The sequence below is a fragment of the Pteropus medius genome, unplaced genomic scaffold, assembly GCF_902729225.1.
Source record: "Pteropus medius unplaced genomic scaffold, Ma_sr-lr_union100, whole genome shotgun sequence".
Lineage (NCBI taxonomy): Eukaryota > Metazoa > Chordata > Mammalia > Chiroptera > Pteropodidae > Pteropus > Pteropus medius.
Genome location: NW_024354500.1, coordinates 17,165,235 through 17,184,477, shown reverse-complemented (window position 1 = coordinate 17,184,477; position 19,243 = coordinate 17,165,235). Strand labels below are relative to the sequence as shown.

Here is a 19,243-nt window from a genome sequence, read left to right as displayed (position 1 = left end):
ACAAATGTTTACTAAATGTGTGCCTTTTAATGTCCCAGCAGATTCTGGATGAGATCTCAGTAAACTCATAGACGTGTAAACAAAAGTTTTGATTCAGTAAAATAGGACGTGTGCTAACAGAGATCTGTACAGGATATTTCAGTGGACATACTATCCAATCTGAGAGTTGAATCATCTTTATGATAATATCTAAATAAGGATCAATCAATCACTGAAAATGATTAACTTGTAATCAATTTGAGATTAATTTATAAAAATATAATTTTGCAGATTTCCAACACCATTATCATTTCAGTGTATTTTCTGGACTATTTATGTAGGCTGTGGAGAACCCACTCATCTTTCTGAATTGTGTCACTGAATTTTTTATGCAAATTATCTTTTTATAACGAATGTATATTTATGGTTTCTTTCTTGAAATTAATTCAAATGTTTTTCTTTCTCAAATAAAATTTTATATTTGATTTTTAAAATGCAATAATATCCATAAATTCAACAGTAATCGTTTATTCATAATATGCAATTAAAATAGATATTCAATTACTTATTCCTGGGAGTAGTATAGCTATAGCAGGAAGACTTCTTTAGTGTAGAAAAATTTTTTAGAAGTTATGTTTTATATAAATCTCTGAATTTTTAAAAATTCATATTTCATCAAAACTGCACATAAAAAGCAATTCTATCATTGATTTCTCATATTAATCTATACATTGAAAACAAGCTAATTTCAAATGTGTTACCATGGGTTTTTTAAAGATTTACTTTTTTTCTTGCTCAAATATATGTACAACTTCTAGCATGAAACAAGTTCAAAATTATAGTTGAATGTATTATTTAAAAGTATTTACTTGTTTACATTATTTGTACACGAGATTGATAATATGCTGTTTATAAACCTCTTGCGAGTTTGCAAAATGCTTTAATTTTTACATTATGTTATTTAGTCCTTTCCCTCAGGAGGAGGTATTATTATCATTGCTATTTTATTGATGAGTAAATTGAGTCTCAGCGAGATGAAGCGACTTATTTAGGTCACAGGCTTCGACGCTCAGGCCTGGAAACTAGTTCCTCTTCACACTATTCACTTTGTGTTAAATAAGTTTTAATATAGCTCCGTACCTCCAGAATGGCCTTTACTTGTTTGCTTTCTTTTAATTTCTACCACTTGGTTAGGTTACATTTGACCCATTTAAATCTGAAAAAAAAAAAAAATTAACTCTTCTCTGCCCTTCTTCAAATTACTGTACTGGTGCTGAAGATCACAGGATATGGCAAATGAGATAAAAGATTATTTTAAAGACATTTGACAGTTCAATTAAAGTGTTTGAGGTGATGATCTTTGGTTATACTTGTGTTATTGTTTCAATTTTAATTATAATGACACTAGAACAATTCATGAAAAACTAACTGGGAGTTTAAATAAAAGAAACTATAGTTATGGAAATTTCCAGGAGCTAGAATGATAAGAGATGTGCAGTGATCTGGTTAAGGAACTTAAAAAAAATATATATAGATAGATAGATAGATAGATAGATAGATAGATAGATAGATAGATAGATAGATAGATAGATAGATAGATAGATAAATGATATTTCAACTCCAATTTTAGTCATTTATATTGAAAATATATTGCCTACTCTCTTTCTAGAGTAAGTTTAGGAATGATGTTTACTTAGTTTTTTAAAGAAAAGATGATTTTACAGTGATTGCATTAAACATTAGTTTTTCTTTTAATAAAGTATGGGAGATGCAGATGTCGATGATGTCCGAGGATGAGTTAAGATATATTCTAAGGAAAAAATCATAAGACTATCTCTAAAGACCTACTTATTTCCTGCAATTTCTTTCCCTATAAATTCCAGATGGTTACCATTAGTGCAAACTTGCTAACTGAGGTGATGATCAAAACTTCTTTTAGAAGTTGTAATGTAAATATTCGTTTATTTATTCATTAAATAGACACTTGAGCACCTACTAATTCCTCTTTTGTAAGATGGAAATAATGATAAAACTTTTCTGTATCAATTGGAGCTCTAGGCTGAAGGTAACACAGTCTTGCCAAATTATCCAGAAAAAGAATGTATTTTCTGAATATCATGTAGTTCACGGAATCACTGGGGACAGTGGAGAACTAGGTGTGTAAAATGCGCAGACACATCCATTTAGGATATCGCTGTTGGCATTATCATAACCAGACCCTGATTACCACAATTATTCACACCACTATGAGTTATCTCTCTCTCTCTGCCTCTTTGTATCACTGTCCAGATTCCAAGTTTCAGGTGAGAGCATCCAATTGACTTAACCTAGGTCCAATGCCATGACTATGCCCCAGTTGCCCGATGGTGGGGAGGACTTTGGCCAAACTCACTTTCTAAAGTGGGCCCTGCTCCTATCAATTCTCACAATTAATTGTTTTCTACAAATAGGATAGGAGTTCAGAAACTAGATAGGCAAAAAGCAAATGCTCATTACATTACCTTATAGGGCTGAGAAGATTTAATGGGATGATCTGTGTACAGTGCATGTAGTAAGTATTCAATCGATTTCAGCATTGTTATTATTAGAGACAGGTAATGTACTTATCATTAGGGATAAGAAATAATAAGGCAGAATTTCTAATTAAAAAGCTTAGTATTTTGGAGAGCTCTGTGTGTGTCTGTAATAACTGCTGCAATATAGGTATAAAGTGGGTGCTCTGGAAAATAGGGCAAAGAAAAAACCAATTCTGCCAGAGTCAGGACAGAGAAAATGATAGATGGAGTTTTGAAGACTGAGAAGAGCATCATGAACTCTTGACATGTTCGAATTCCTTTAATGTGAGTAGTTTCAGGATTGTGAAGGATTCTGTATACCATATAAATGAGTTTTAATTGATCTAAAAGTCACCAGGATTTGGTATAAGGGGTGACATAATCAAATTTGGGAGGAGATGAAACTCTAAGAGTGATGAATGAATGGACTAGAATGAGCAGAGGCAATGTCAAGAGTTGAGATAATGTGGCTCTAAGGGGAGATGGAGAGAAAGACGTCAACTGAGAAATAATTTATGACACAGAATGAGCTGAATTCAGTGATTCCAAAATTAGGAGTGAGGAAAGGAAGGAATTCTGGGTGACTTAAAAGCCACAACTTCTTGAGACTATTGGCTGGTAATACCATAATTATAATAGGGTCTGTTGGCAAGGGAATCATTTGAGGCAGTTGAGAAGGAAAAGAGAATGTTTCTTTGGGGTGTTTAGCCTGTCTTACTTTCAAGAGCTGGTTAACATAGTTGCAGTTGAAGCTGTTAAAATAGATATCAGCCAGGGAGAGTGTACAGACTCTTTAAATACCCATGACATAGATTCCTATAAAAACGAAGGAACAAAATCACGAAGTTTTACATATGGTTTCACCCATCTATGTGAGGAGATCCATGGATTTCAGTTTAAGAATCCCTGGTATAGCACAAGGAGACTCCGGGAAGAGTCTTACAAATATTTAATGGGTGAAAACAAAGTCGAAAAACTTACAAATGTAAATATGGAATAAATTGTTAAGAAGAGTTTTGGCAGCAAATATCACACAGTTACATCTATCGTGCTTAACAACAGTGTATACAATTTCCTAGAATCGTCAATTTTCTTGCTGTTTATCCATCTATCCCATTTATTCAACAATAATAGCAGCAGCAGCAGCAGCAGCAGCAGCAGCGATAGTAGTAGTAGGCACTGTTTAATAAGTGCCTAACATGTGAACACCATTATGCTTGGCACTTGGGACACAAAGACAAACAAGTCCCTTACTCTGCTCTCAAGAAGCTTAAGGTCCGCTGGAGGCTACTAGTAAGTAACTAATAAACAGCAACAGTGAAATAAGTGTTGGAAAAGATATGTGTAACGGGTGCTAAGAGACAGATGGGAAACAGCAACAAATTGCACCTAAGTTTTAGAATATGGGAGTTAGAGAAACTTCTTGGAGGGGACAAATAGGCCTTGCTACGAAGGATAACTGGATTTAGCCTGGCAAAACTCCAATGTAAAGCTGTCTGTTCTGGACACCAAAGAGGTCAGAATGGTTTGAATGTAAAGTACGAGAAATAGAGAAGGGCAGCACGCGGAAATGAGAGTGGACAGCTAAGTAGGGCGATGACTGCAGTTCGAAATGCAAGTGTCCAAAGACAGGCATGCAACATTGTGTGAAGAAGCCAGATTAGCACAGCTTTATGGGGTTTGGGACAGTGATGAATTGGGAAGTGATGAAAAGGTATTCAAATTTACTTGAATTTTTAACAAGAGATCCCTACTGTGCTTGCTGAGCAAAAACACTTGAAGGATCATATAAGACATCTTAAAGGGTTTGGACTTTATACTAAGGTAGTAGAGTGCCACTATAAGAGTTTAAAAAGAGGAGTAAATAATCAAACTTTTATAAAATATAAACTTGGTGGCATTGCAGAGATTGGATTAGAAGAGGACAAGACTGCAGCTGGAAAACTGGTTAGGTGGCTAAAACAGTCCTCAAGACTTGAAATGATGGTGGCCTGAAACAAGATAATGGTAGTGGCTATAAAGAGGAATTAGATACCTTTGAGAAATATGGAGACTCAGTAACAGATTGAAAGTGTGGGACAAAGGAGAGAAAAAAAATCACAAGTCATTACAAAAAACTATCGGCTTTTTTTTTTTCTGTCAAAGGCTTTTAATCTTAAATCTAAAATGAAGTCAAAGAAGTGAACTGAAAGCATCCTCCTCCTTCTTTTCTCTTTTTCTAATTCGTTTTGAAATCTAGTTTTATATACTTAAGATTTACTTTCCTGGCAATCCGGAATTAAATTTTTGAGATTGCTGCAAATTATTTCCTTTTTGGTTTCTATTCCTCTTTCTAACTTCCCTATTTGATTACTATTTTAGTTTTAGTTGTATGCTAAAATATCTCATAACTTAGCGTTTCCACCAAGAGAAGTGTGGGACATCTGACTATCTGAAACTTGTCTCCTAACAGAATCTTAGAGATTTCCTTAAGTTTTTTAGTTGTTACTCGGAAATGTTGCGGAGGAAAAACGTGTAATTCTTATGTGTGGGTGCTCTAGATTTTTTCAGCGGAGACATTTAGCATTACAGTAAATTATCATTTCATTTTCTTAAAAGCAGCTCATGTTCACCTAAAGGCAATGTATGTTTTCATCATAGAATTCATTTTGCATAGCTACTTCCTATTTAATTTTCAAATATGACTCAGGTATGTCATTTACAGTAGAAATAAAATAAGAAGACGGGGCTTTAATAATTAAACAGAGCACAGCAGGGGGCCAAAGAAGTGAAAAATTTTCTTCTCAGACTCCCTGCTCCCAAAAGCAGAATAGCCAAGTTTGTAGCTCTGGAAGATTACCCTTTTCACAAGGCAGCCCAGCCCAAGCCAACCTGGACTGTAGCCAAGTTTGCCGTGGTTCTTCTCTCCGCAATGACCGAGCCTCTCTCTCGCTCGCCCCATCCCCGAACAACTTTCTCCCTCCTTGAACTGACTCTGGCTGTTGCCGGACCGCACAGTGACCGCATCCAGCCCGGGGAGGACTTGCTTTGCAGAGCTGACAACCGTGACCGCTGCGAAGAAGGCCGTTTCGCAGCAGGAGGAACGAGGACTCTCGGGTGGGCCAGGGGCGGCGCACACCCCAAGCCCGCGGGCTCTGCGCGGCCCCGCGCCCCGAGCGCCCCGAGCGCCCCCTCGCGGCGCCCCCTCGCGGCGCCCCCGCGTGCCCGCGCGCCGCGGCGGCCCGCCCCAGCCCGCAGCGCCCCCGCCCCCTCGGGCGCTCCGTAGCCGTGACGTGCGCGCAGCAGGGCTGGGGACTCGGCGGGGCGCCGGCCGGCGGGCGGAGACGGACCCGGGATCTGTCCGAGCAGGAAGCGAGTAGGAGCCCGGTCGCCGCCCCGAGCCTGTGCTCGCCCGCGTCGTCGCCCTCTTCGTCCTCTCCTCACCTCTCACCCCGCCCTCCAGCCTCACCGGCGACAGGTAGCCCTGCCACCGCGCACCTGCCTTCGCGTCCGCACCGGTGAGTGTCCCGGAGTCCCTGCTGCAGGACATCAGCGCCGAGGCCTCCGTTTTCCTGGCCCTGCTTCCAGGCCTTTTCGGGCCGCCCAGGTGCCCGACGGCTCGTTTCACCACCTGAGGACACTGGTGGGTGAAGCAGGTGATGGGTGGGCCCGGGCGGCGGCGTCTCGCCGCAGCGCAGGGCTAGTTCTCATTTCCATCCGACAATGAGAGCCTCCTTTCATGGGTGTATCATCACCAGGATACCTTTGTGTATGTTCTCTGGCTCCCAGGTAGAAGCAGAGCACTCAGGTGTCCGACTCTGACTTGGACACTCCGTGATAGTTTTGTCTTTCGTAAACAAGCTTAAAACCCAGTGCGGGAACGGTACTATTTGTTCTGGAATGTGAAGATGAGCTGCTACCACTAATAGTTTAATTATGTAGGAGACCAGGTTAGGACTGTCTGAAGCTGTATTTTTAGTCTTTAGGTGGTCCAGTACTTTGAGTGTATTAATTTGTATATCTGTTACTGAATAGTAGCTTTTTATGCTTGTTAATTAAAAAAAAAAAAAAGCCAACTCCTTACAACTATTAAAACCCTTAAATTCTGGGATGTTAAGTAGGAAATCATTACTAGGATATCCGTGTCAGAAATATTTCCATTCAGCTTCAGAAAACAGGTTACTTTTTATCTGGCATAAAGTTCGTGGTGGAAGAATGCTTTAATTCAAATCTACAGATATTAGTAAGGAACTGGGAATGCTGCCCCATTTTATTAGACTGCTGTACATGCTAAATAAAAGTTTCATTTGCTCTTATGCTCTTGTGGTGTAGATGCAGTATATCTAAATATAGTCAGGGTTTGAGAGTTTTACAAATTAATATTCTGGAGATTTAGCTGATCCTATTCACACCATAAAATGTGAATCTTGAACTTGGGCTGGTAATGGTCATGGTACAAAGGTTGGCAGCAAAACATTTCTGTACAAATTAACTAAACTTCATAGATATCTTGGGTTGTGGTTTTACAATTTGAAATTGTTTAGTGAAAAAATGACCCTGGTGTCTTTCATCATTCATTTTAGAAACACCGCAAATTGGGCTGTAGCCAGAGTTTGAAACAGTGCAAGTGTTCACAAAAACTCACTGACTTTTAAATATTCAGCTCATTTTGAGTATTTTAAGTTGCGCAGGAATTAAAATGCACAGTGGTAAATAGAAGTCATTTTCTTTTTTTGCAGATTTGCTGTTGTAATATTAAGTGTAAACTAATGCAAGGTATTAAAGACAGGTTATAAATCACAACCCATGGGGCTTATCCGAAATGGATTTTTTCCTCTGTTTATGTTTATGTGATCAAATTTTAAAATAACAGTGGCCAGGAAATCTGAGAGAGACTGAAGGCTCTTTTCTCATCCTGTTGTGACTTTGCCTGGAGACTGTGGTGTATCATGTAGCCTATTGTTTAGATAACTGGGCTGTCTCTGGGTTCTAAACTATAGCTTTATTCAGAAAGTTTTATTCAGAAAGTTTTAAAACTTTTGACCATGTAAGGTTTGAATAAACTTTATTCAGAAAGTTTTAAAACTTTTGACCATGTAAGGTTTGAATAAATATAATCACCCCAAATATTTTTTAAAAAATGAATCAATTTTCACTATCCATTGATAATTGAAGTGCCATCTTTGATATGTAAAATGTCAGTTTTAAAAGGATTTCTAGCTTTTGTGAATTTTTCTTTTCTATATATTAAAACATTTTAAGTAAAAGATTGAAAAAGTATTACATTACAACTTTAATAAATCTCATAAAATTTAATTGTGATCCCCATAATGAGATACTGCATAATAATTTCTGAACTGGCCCTTTAATAGTATAAGATCTTCACCCATTTATTAGGTATCTACCATAATCAGAACACTGAGACTCTTACTTGATCTACAAAGTAATTTTCAGTTGTTGATCTTGTTCTTTTACACATGAGGAAATTGAGGCTTAGAGAATTAAATATTTGCTCAAGGTCATGTAGCTCTAGGAGGACAAAGTCTGGATTCATACCCAAGTCTTCTAACCTTGAAAGCCCTGTTCTTTCCACCAGACTAGGTTGCTTTGATCTCAGTTCATTTGGTAGACTGTCCAGATAAATCTGCAGAACTAGTACTGTGTTAAAGGACGCAGCTTGAGGTTTGAAGAAGGCACACAGGAGTGAGGATGAGGTAGGCCATGAATGTGGTTCTGAAACTAATTTTGAATTCTGCATCTTTTTCTTCATTCTTAAAATGACATCCTTGAACAAGTGATACGATCTTGCTTTATCATTTCTATTGTAAATTCCAGAATATTATACATATTGTGCACTTTTTATTTTGATGGCCTTATAGGAACTAGAATCAGGCTGTAACGTAACACTGGTTTCATTGTAGCTAAAATGAATAGTGTAATGTTACCGGTTAGGATAGAACTTTAATTTTCCCTAAATGTTATAGATCATTGTTCATAAACGCAGTAGCTGTCTTTTAAATATTACATAACTCTGTAATCCTGGGGGGTGAGGTGGGGTGAGGAAGACTTGTTTTCAGATTATGATTGAATTGTCACCTGTACCGGTTGGATAGTTTTTTTTTTTTAATGGCATGCATTTATTTCAGGACTGTCCCTCGAGCTATAATAGACATAAAAGACCAAAATGAGCACACAAAGTCCATCTTTTGTAACGAAGTAGGAGCCATTTCAGCAGCATAATACAGTTGGGTAAGCGAGCAGAAAAATGATAAGAAAGCTAGGCTGGGTGACTACTTTTAGAGGTGTCTCATTATTTGATTTGAACTAGTAGGAATTTTGCATCTTAAGGATACTCAATTATATTTGAATATCTCAAGGATATTAAACTCTAAATACAAAATCATTCAAGGGCTTAGTATAAATTATTAATGGATGATCTGTAAGACACCTGTGTGTGTGTGTATAATAAAGAACAAATTAAAGTTAAATAAATTTAAATTTTATTTTTGAGGCATTATAGAGTTCAGAGGAACCAGGATATTTTGCATTTAAACGTTATGCTTTTATTTGACAAATATAGTGGACTGTTAATAGTCTTAATATGTAAGTATTAGACTCTCTTCCTATTTATGGTTTTCAAAAATAAACTTTTTTCTGAATATTATGAGAATGACATAATGGTTTGGAATATGATCACAAGACCATCAAAAGTTCTCCCTGTGAGTACTGAATCAAAGGAAGTAAAGCCGGAAGAACAAATCTGGCACCTTTAGAAATATTACTAATGTTAAAGAGAGGGGAAGTCCTTTTCTATGCAGAAAGCATGTCTCCAGTGAAACCGAAATACTGAAGCACATTCCTTGGGTGATATTCACATAGGTTAATACTCACATCCACAGAGTTATGTACACAAAGAAGGCGGTGCTCCTAGCAAAACCACAGACATCTTTAAGGTGTGTTATGTCACTTGTTATTTTATTTGAAAGTAACCTGCTGCTTAACCTTTACAAGGTAGGGCATTGCATATAGCAGAATTCTAATATTTCTATTCTATGTGGGTGAGCATCTTTTTAAACAAATATTTACTGAAGGCCTGTTGTGTTTGCAATATGACCATAGGTGTGAACTGGATTTTCCCTGTGCTGGCAGAATTTTGGATCTAGGAAATAGAAGGAGTTTTGGAGACATAAAAAGATAAATAGAAACAACCGTTTAAAATCCGAAGATATATATGTCAAAGGTTAACATATGTTTGTATGGTGCTTTGTTTTGGAAATTATCTTATGAACATTTGGTCCTTAAAACAACTTGGTGAAATAGATACTGCAGATGAGAAAATGGAAGAAAAAATATTAAGTACTTATTCAAGGTCATGTGGGTGCCTAGAAGCGTCGCCGAGAATGGAACTTCTCTGTATTCCCATGGCAGATCCACCTCCTCCCCCTGTTCTTCATCTTCTTTCTAGATGTTAGTTACGGTTAACTTCTTAGCAGTGACTTATTTCATTTTATGACTTTAATTCAGGTGGGTCAGGAAATTCTGAAAAATCAGGATCACTCAGATGATAATTGTTAGCTTTTTTTTTTTTTTAAGGTAGAAGATGAGCATGATGTATTATTATGGAACCACTGTAACATTTTTAATAGATTAATGGAGCTGAGGTGGTTGGTAATTAACTTTTCTAGTCGAAGAGGTTTTTTTTTTTTTTTAAACATCAACAATTAGTTAGAAAGAAAAATATTCTTGGGGAATTTTGAAAATAACTTAAAAGTTATTGGCACATTAATATTAATCTGATGATCTGTTTTTGTAAAGACTTAGTAATGAGCCAAGGTGTGTGTGCGTTGGTACCTTCATACTTTATACCTTCTTTCATTTAACAAACATTTGAGTACCATGAGCTAGACACTATTCAAAGTGCCGACTATACAGTGATAAATTAAGACCAAGTCCCTGTACTGAGTGACATTTCATTGTTGTTTTGAGTTAATTATAGACTCCTTATACTAGTATGTAATCAACAGGGCTGACTCTAAAGTTGAGAAATAGACAGTTGTCAAAGTGGTGCAATTTGAGGGCTACTAAAAGACTCTGCTCTAAAATATTCTTCCTGGCCTTCAGTCCACTGAGTTACAGCACTGTTACCAGTCTACTCCTTTATCACAGTCTTAGGAAACAGGGCAGAGAGAAAATAAATGGGACCTAGGATTGAAATGTTGAATTTTGTAAGAGAGGTAGTTAGCCAAGTACAATTTTAATAACTATTTATTGAGCTCTCGCTGTGTGTCGGGTACTATGTCAACTGAGTACTTTAAGTCGTTAGCTCAGTTAATCACTATGCCACTTCAGTGCTCTTTGCATTATAACCCTGTTTTCATAGATTAGGAAACTGAGGCGTAGACAATACTTCGTGGAGCCTGAATTTGGATTCCTTATAGTACTTAGCATGTAGTAGATAAATGGAAAGAGTGCTAATATATATACAGACTTGTGATGTTCTACCAGTACGTGGTAGCATACCACATAGGTGGAAGGCCTTGATGAGTGAGTGATGGGTAGGGAGAGTCAAGAGAGCTTGTTGGGTGAGTGGTGGGAGATAGGGAGAGGGAGGAGACAGGGAGGGTTATTGCTTGCCTAGCTGCTTGGCCTTCACACTTAATTCTCCTTAAATGCACAAATGCTTGCTTGTCTAGTTCCTGGGTAAGAGGATAGGCACACTTGAATGGTTTTGCTGTTCATTACCTTTAGTCAGATTACTTAGGTTCTCTGGGTTTCAATTTTCTCATCTATAAAATGAAGGCAACAATATTACTTACCTTGTGTGGTTCTTGTGAGGAGTGAATTAGGTATTACATGTAAAGCACAAATCACACTGGCATTTAGTTAGTGCACATTATTGTTACTATGTTTCTTTTTCTTTCTTTCTTTCTTTTTTTTTTTTGCCTGTGACGGTAATGTGGAATGTTCATCAAAAGGAAAAAAAAAAAAAAAGGAATATATTGAGATTTGGACAGAATTTTGAAGTTGGCTAGTTTTAAGTAGTTCTGAAATTTAGGCGTGGGTTAGAATTACCTGGGGAGCTAGTATAAAACATGTCAGGGAACTGTGGGTGGGACCTGGACATTAGCATTTTAATAAGCTTCTCAGTTGACTTATTTGCATACCAAAATTTGAGAACCAGTAGTTTAAATTTTTTTTTCATCCTGTGCTTAAGGAGGGCTTCAACAATAACGATGAAAAATTGCTTGGATTAACCAGGCAGTGTATGGTAGAAGGAAGTGAAATATCAGTTACTAGAATCTGTTCATTGATTTTTTTCTTCTGAGCTTATTTGGGGCTTATAGCATTTATGTTGAGAGGACAATGAAGTATTAAATTACCCCAATTTAATTGTAATTAGTATTTCAGCTTATTATCCAGCTTCACTTGGAAGTCAGCTAGTGATATTTAATTTTTAAACAATTATACGGATAGCAATAATATATAAACAATGCTCATTTAGATCTCAAAACCTTTTTAAACTTTTTAATTGGGTTTCTTTAGATAATGGACTGTTTTTGAATAACTAGACTTGGTATTGTTAGCCACCTCAGGCACGGTCCCAGCAGGCACGGTCCTTGATGCTGCAAATGAAGAAACTATAGAGGTTAGGGAACAAACAAGGGGTGGTGAAGCACCAGGGAATAACAGTAGTGAGAAGCCCTTAATTCTCCAGCTGTTACCAGAGCAGAAAGCTGGCATTGTGGAGAAGGACCTGTGGGAGCCATGGCTGTGAGGTGGGCAAGGCCGGGAAGGAGAGTGAGTTCTCTGACCTTTGCTTTCTCTGGCTTTAAGTCTCTGCCAGTGACTTCCAATTTTAGAAGCCAAGTGGGGATCCTACCTATGTCATGATCTATGCAGGCCCATCCTCCCAGGGCAGGAGCAGATAGAGAAGGGATTGAAGGTACAGTGGAGCAAGTGGAGAATAACTTGGGCATTGATTAGAACCTTTGGGAATTTTTGTAGCATTTCCTTGGTGCATTTAAAATACCTTTTAGCATTATGATACATCTGCAAAATGCTTGAGACTACTTGTCTTATATATGTTTTAAGAAAATAGTTTATTCACTTTCTAATTGAGTCAAAAATTATATTAGGAACTTTTGTTGATCCATATAACACAATGAGAAACATAATTTAGGTCTGTTAACACAAAGCACTTTTATTAAAATATTGTTAGGCCTTAAGAAAGTTTTCTGAAATTTTATTAGGTAATCTTGTTTTGAAAGAATAAATATTTTTTATTTAAAAAGTCTTTAAATGACTGCATTTAAAAATTTTTGGCAAGAAAAGTCCTTTGCCTTGTGGAATTTATACTTCCTATTCACGAGGACTCTTGATAGTAAAAGCACTGGAACATAGACTTAATATAGTAATAGTTCATAGAAGACTGTTAATGAAAAATTGTTCTTCGTCCCCAAGTTCTTTTAAAGACACATTAAATTTCTGTATAAATCTGTTGAAGTTTGCTGTTATCTGTTACTGTCTTTTGCTAATGCCAGTTTTAGCTAGTTAATGTGAATTCTGGTTAAAAGTCTAAATCCATGCTCTTTATTTTTGTTTCCTGAGGATTACTAAAGAAAAGGGTTTCTCTCCTTCAGGAGATGATATGCGGGTCCCTATATATAAGCAGTATTATGTAAGCAGTAGTCTCCCCAAAACAGATTATGGTTTGTCTTTTCTTCCTTCTTGTGAGGATTCCAGGAAAAAAGAAGTACATTTTATTCCAAGCAGTAGCTAGACTGGATCTTCTTCACAGCTTCCAGAAAAGGAAGAACTGTATTACCTGAGGTCAGCTTGGCTGTGGGACTTCAACATACAAATAAAGGATACTTCTAGATGTAAATGCTATAATTGGGTCTTTTTTTTTTTTTTTAATGCCTACAGGTCTCCATCCAAGTACTAACCAGGCCCGAACTTGCTTAGCTTCCGAGAGCAGACGAGATCGGGTGCATTCAGGATGGCATGGCCGTAGATGGGTCATTTTTTTTAAACAAATATGTTTTTTTATGTATGGTGGGGGAAAAAAAAAACAGGTTTAGAGTAAACCCACAATTTTATTTTTTTTGTTTTGGACAGCAAAATTATGCTTTGAGAATGATTTTGTCTTTGCCAGTAATTTATTTAACACAGTTCACTGCAAATCTCATAATCTAATTACAGGATAATGTCTTTTTAAAAAACGTGTACTGCACATACAATATTATATTAGTTTCAGGTGTACAAGATAATGATTCACATTTATATACCTTATAAAATAATCACCATAATAAGTCTTGTAACTATCTGTCACTGTACAGTAATAGCGATATTATTGACTATATTCCCAATGCTGTGTATTATATTCTCATGACTTATTAGGATAATGACTCTTAGTAAGTCAGTAAAGAAATACCATACTCCAAAGCAGTGATAGATTAATTACATTATTATTCCAGGCAAAGGGAGATGAAAAGAAAGAAGTCCAAATGTAGATGACGTGTATCTTTTTATATGAGTGTACATTCGGGAAAGACTGCTTGGCCAATCCAGAGCTGAAACCCAGCTGCTCTTGTTGCTAAGCAGGTTGCTAGGGAACCATGCTCTGGTGTTGATGGGCAGGATGATCTTTGCAAGGGCTGCTTCTTGGCCTTCGCCCCTATCTAGGAGGAGTTGCCTCACCGAGACAAGAGCTAATGCCCCAGTGGTCCTCAGAAAGCTATCTAGATCAGCAATGTGTCACCTTGCCCAGACCCCAACTCTCACATAGTCTACACAAACTCTCATAATAGCCTAAATGTCTCCTTGTCATAGTTGCTTCTCCACTTGTTCTTATCTATAAGCCCCCAGCTAGGGCCCCTCAGCAGCTGAGCTATTGAATGCTTATTAGTGACAACAGATGAGATGATGATATAGCTTGACATAGCTTACTTCATTTTTCTATCAAAACAACTTTATTTCTAAAAACAATTTTTTTGTCATAAACAAGTAGATTAAAACAACTTAAGTTATAAACAAAGTGAATTTGTAATCATATCAAACTAATACACAGCAACCAAATAGCATCTTTGCTTGGAAATCATACATTTAGATATTTTCTCTGTAAGTGGGCTTTTCTTTTTTAAGGAGAGATTTCAAACTTTTGTGGTAGCTTCTAAAAACATATTGCTCATTTTGATTTGACATTGATAGAATTAGTATCCCGCAGGAGAGAACTGAGGCTGTTGGTTTTTCCATGTTGTGCTCTTTGAATTTCCCTGATTTGAGGATTGAGTTATTCCAGAGAGAACTTTTCTCTGGTTCCTTGTTATTTTTTTTCTAAAATTAGATGAAACAGCTGTGTTTTGGTTTGTGGGCATGCTTTGCTGTCTGTTATCCTTTTGGTATTTTGGGGAAGAACAAAGTGTATGCATATGTATGTGTTTTGAAGAAGAATATATTAGTTTCTGCTTTTCCTGTCCATTGTTGACTTGAGGATGAGAAAAGCAAGATGATTTATGTATCTATTATGCTTGAGGTTTCAAACAAAACTATGGCTCGTATTGGCCATTGAGATGATGGAGACAATAGATGAGTATAAAATATAAAACTAGTTGTCATGTGCTCAATGGCTAATTGAGGAGGTTTATATTAGTTTGAGAAAGATTTTCTGTTAGGTGTGGTGGGAGGGGAGAGAAGAGAGGGAATGGAATGAGTTTGAACATATGACCAGATTTCACTACAGATGTTTTAAAAACCAGAAATTTACTTCACTCAGAATTTTGCATTTCAAAGAGATACATTTTATTAGAAATTTATAAACCAGTTGTTTAATTTGGTGATTTTAATGAGATATTAGCAAAAATGGAGATAGCCTGCTGGCTACGAACAGGAATGTTAGTGTGTCAGAAAATAGGCTATCTATTAAAGGTGTGCCTCGAACTGGTACAGAATTTCATAGACTTTGGTCCTGTTCTCTAGGATATGCCTGTTTGGCATACAACATTGACAGATTAGTATTTTCAGGACATACAAACAGCTGTGTAGATCAGTATGATTTAACAATGAAAGATTTATGTCATAGGTTGGGAGGTGGCAGTATATTATGGTGGATTAAATGAGTGACCCAAAATGACCCTAGAACAGTACAGTTCTAACAATTCTTGAGACCAATGATATGTCATTATGTCTCATTTAATTCTCATGTTGACCCTGTGAAGTGGCTCTTCTTATTACCCCATTTTACAGCTGAGAAAGCTGAGGTCTAAGTAACTTGCTAAGGTGATACAGGTAGTGAGGGGAGAGCTGAGAGGGTCATCAGGTGGTCTGGATCCAGAGCCTTTGCCCCATTTAGAATTCTAAAAAAGTTACCTTTTTCTTTTGTGTGTTCTTTTAAAAATTCAAAGCTTTGAAAACCTCTTCAGGATTAATTCCTTCCGTCCTTCTGTATCTAATCAATGATGGTAACATACAGCTATTGCCTGCTTTCAAGTCTCAGGCACATCCTTCCTTTGCAATACCCTCTTTTGTCCTCACCTTCAGATTCCTGCTCTTCACAGTGCTCCAGTTTCCACTGCCAGTTGGTGAGACGGGGAAGACCTGGCATACAGAATCTAAACCATTCCTTATGGTTTTTAAACCCCTTAACCGCTTTAATTACATACTTCATGAATTTATTTTAAACAAATGTATTCTTGTACAGTTTTGAGTAAATTAAATAAAGAGTTAAATTGTAATTTTTTATTCTCCTGGAAAAGCTTCATATTTATTTAAAGGATCCCAATAGTGATTTCTTTTGTAAATGGAAGAATCTTTTTGTAAAACAAATGATTGTTTTCTAAATTATACTAATAAATATGGATCTTTTACATATTACGTTTGCATAAACATAATTCCAGCCATATACGCATTTCATATAAATATACCTAAATGAAGTTCGAGCTCATATTTTGCTTGATAGTACTAGAAGGGATTGGGTAATAGGTTTTTTTCTTACATGCTATTTGTTGGATTTGCAGTAAAATGTACTTTAGTAGGCTTATCTACACTAAGAATAATAGTCTTTTAAGTGCTAGATTGAGGTTCAGTATATAGCACAATAATAAATCCTTTTTGTCATAAAATTTATTAAGTAAATGCTAGTGTTCTGCTGTTTAAATGCTAAAAGCAGTGTTTTATGTTACTCTGAAATAAATTCTCTGAAAGTAACAGATATATTTTAGAAAGATAGTTTTATTAAAAAATGGTTATGGTTGAAAAGCAGACACAAACTGTTGTTTAAAAAATATACTTTCATGTAGCCCTGGGTAAAATATTTATTTCCTGTACCTAATTCCATGCTAATGAGGCTGTGAACCCAATCTGTGTTCTGTCCCTACACACTCAACAGAGGTTACTCTGTAACCTCCTAATTAACAGATCCAGTGGCCTCATTTAGATCATTATTCTTTTCCAACCTCTTCAGCTACTGACCAACTAATTCTTTTTAAACTCTTTCTTCTTAGCTTTGGTGGTCATGCACTCTCTCGTCTGACTTTTCCTGTTTTGTTTTCACTGCTTAATTTTCTCTGCCCGTGCCTTAACTGTTCACGTCTCACAAAATCCTGTACTTTGTACTTTGCTCTACTCACACGTTCTTATTTTTGATAATTATATCATCCCTATGGTTCCAACTTGTATTTGTATGCAGATTTTCTTCCAAATTTCTTTATCATCTTGACCAGCATTTCCAAACTGATAATCTACAGACATCTTAAAATTTCATATATTCTCATCAAATCCTCCTCCTTTCAGAAACTTGCATCTTCTTCTGTTTCCTTATGATACTCCCATTATCCTAGTTATTCATGCTCAGAACATTAACTCACCTTTTCTTTCCTCACTTGGCACATTCTGTCATTTGTCAAATGCTGTTCTACCCCCTCTAACTGAGTACAGGTCTTATTACTATTCTTTTAATACACATCTCCTTATATTTGCCCCTTTTCCTCAATGTACAGTCAGTCTATCCTATGCATTATCATTAAGGTTATATTTTAAAGTAGAAATCTAATGGTAATATTCTCTTGCTCAATAGGAATTCATATTAGCCCTTCATTAATACATGTTAGAGTCCAAACTTTTATTGTGGGACTTGAAACCCTTTGTAGCCTAATCTCTTAGCCCACTTTTCCACCTCAGCACTAGTCACACTTCTGCCATTGTACTATGCTCTAACATCATTGACCTAGTCTCTAAACATGTCCCCCATTCTCCCATCTCCCTAGTCTTGTTCAAACAGACCTGTGACTCATCATTCAGGACCTGCTTAAATTAAATCTTTCAAAGTAGCTTTCCCAAATTTACTATTTGGAATTGTACCTGTATTATAGTATTCATCACAAGTTATGTAATATGTGTATCTTTTTTCATTCTCCCTTACTTTTACTAGATTGTGAATGACTAGAGTGTAAACTGCCTAGCAAAAGATTTGGTAAAGTTTTGCACAGATCAGCGGATCTCAGGTCTTAGGACTCTTTTACGCTCTTACTTATTGAAGACTTTGTAAAAATTTATTTATTTGGTTATATTTAGCAATACTTACTGTGTTAGAATTAAAATTCAGAACTTTAAATATTGTTTAATCCATTTAAAAATAACAGTAACAAATGCATGTTAACAGAAATGACATGTTGTATGAAAATAAGTATTTTCCAAAACAAAAATTAGTGAAAAGAGTGGCACTGTTTTATATTTTTGTAAATCTCATTACTCTCTACCTTAATAGAATGATAGCTGGATTATCATATCTGCTTGTACATTCGATTTGTTATATTATGTTGTTTTGGTTGAACTGTATATGAAGAAAATCTGTCCTCATGCAGATATATCATTAGGAAAGGAAGTATTTAACCATTTCAGATAATTGTGTATATTCATCTTTGATCCTTCACCAAAACTCAGTAAGTAGTGATTTCTTAAAAGTTCTAAAGTGGAATCTTTAAAGCGTATCAGTGAATTTTTAGTACTGTTACATTGCAGTTCATTTGTCTGTTTTGCACTTTGAATGGATCTTTTACCTAGGCATGACTTTATAACATGATGTGTCGGTCATTTGGAACATATTGTTTCACTGAGGTATGCAGATTTTCTAAATTTACATAATATCAAAATCATATTTTGATCTCATCTGCAAAGTCTTAAGTATTTAAACTTAAATAACATAAGCTATTATGCTCAAGGGGGCAGATACAAGTTTTCCCAAATTCTACTTTTCACCTGAATTTTATCTTTGTCAACAAATACTTGTCTCTTGCTTTTCTTGAACTGACAAGCTTTACTCAAAGACTAACAAATGAACAAATAAAACCTGTTTGCCAGAAACCCGACTTTGAATAACCAAGGTTTGTTAGTCATTCTCTCCAGTAAAAATGGTGTTTCGTGAAAAAAAAGGCAGTTTCTGAAGATTAGAACTCATTTGCACAAATATTTTTGAGTCAACCATCATACTTTGTACTTTGTGCACAATTTCTGTTTGTCATATAGAATATTAAAAAGATGTATATTTGGGGATCAAGATCTGAAAAAATTAATACATTTTACCGCTTCATTAAAGGTATCTTAAGTGAAACAGCATTTTTTTTACTATTGGTGCAGTGACTACTGGTATGGTTTGGTGCCATTGCCTTAATTCTAGTTAAACTGGTATAAATTTTACTCATCATTGGTTCTGCATTATTAGGGCAAATGTAACC

At 36.2% G+C, this 19,243-nt stretch overlaps 1 protein-coding gene across 7 annotated transcripts in view; it reads left to right on the top strand.

The window, feature by feature from the left end:
* The first annotated feature begins 5,805 nt into the window (after positions 1-5,805).
* The window catches only part of MYO6 (myosin VI), a 137,198-nt gene continuing 123,760 nt past the window's right edge, over positions 5,806-19,243 (top strand). For 3 of the 7 annotated variants that reach the window (XM_039853230.1, XM_039853229.1, XM_039853225.1), the window contains exon 1: positions 5,806-6,031. The gene's annotated coding sequence lies outside the window, so the exon portion shown is untranslated. Of the gene's footprint in view, positions 6,157-19,243 lie in introns of all 7 variants that reach the window. The other 4 variants (XM_039853232.1, XM_039853231.1, XM_039853228.1 and 1 more) reach the window with 2 other exon arrangements.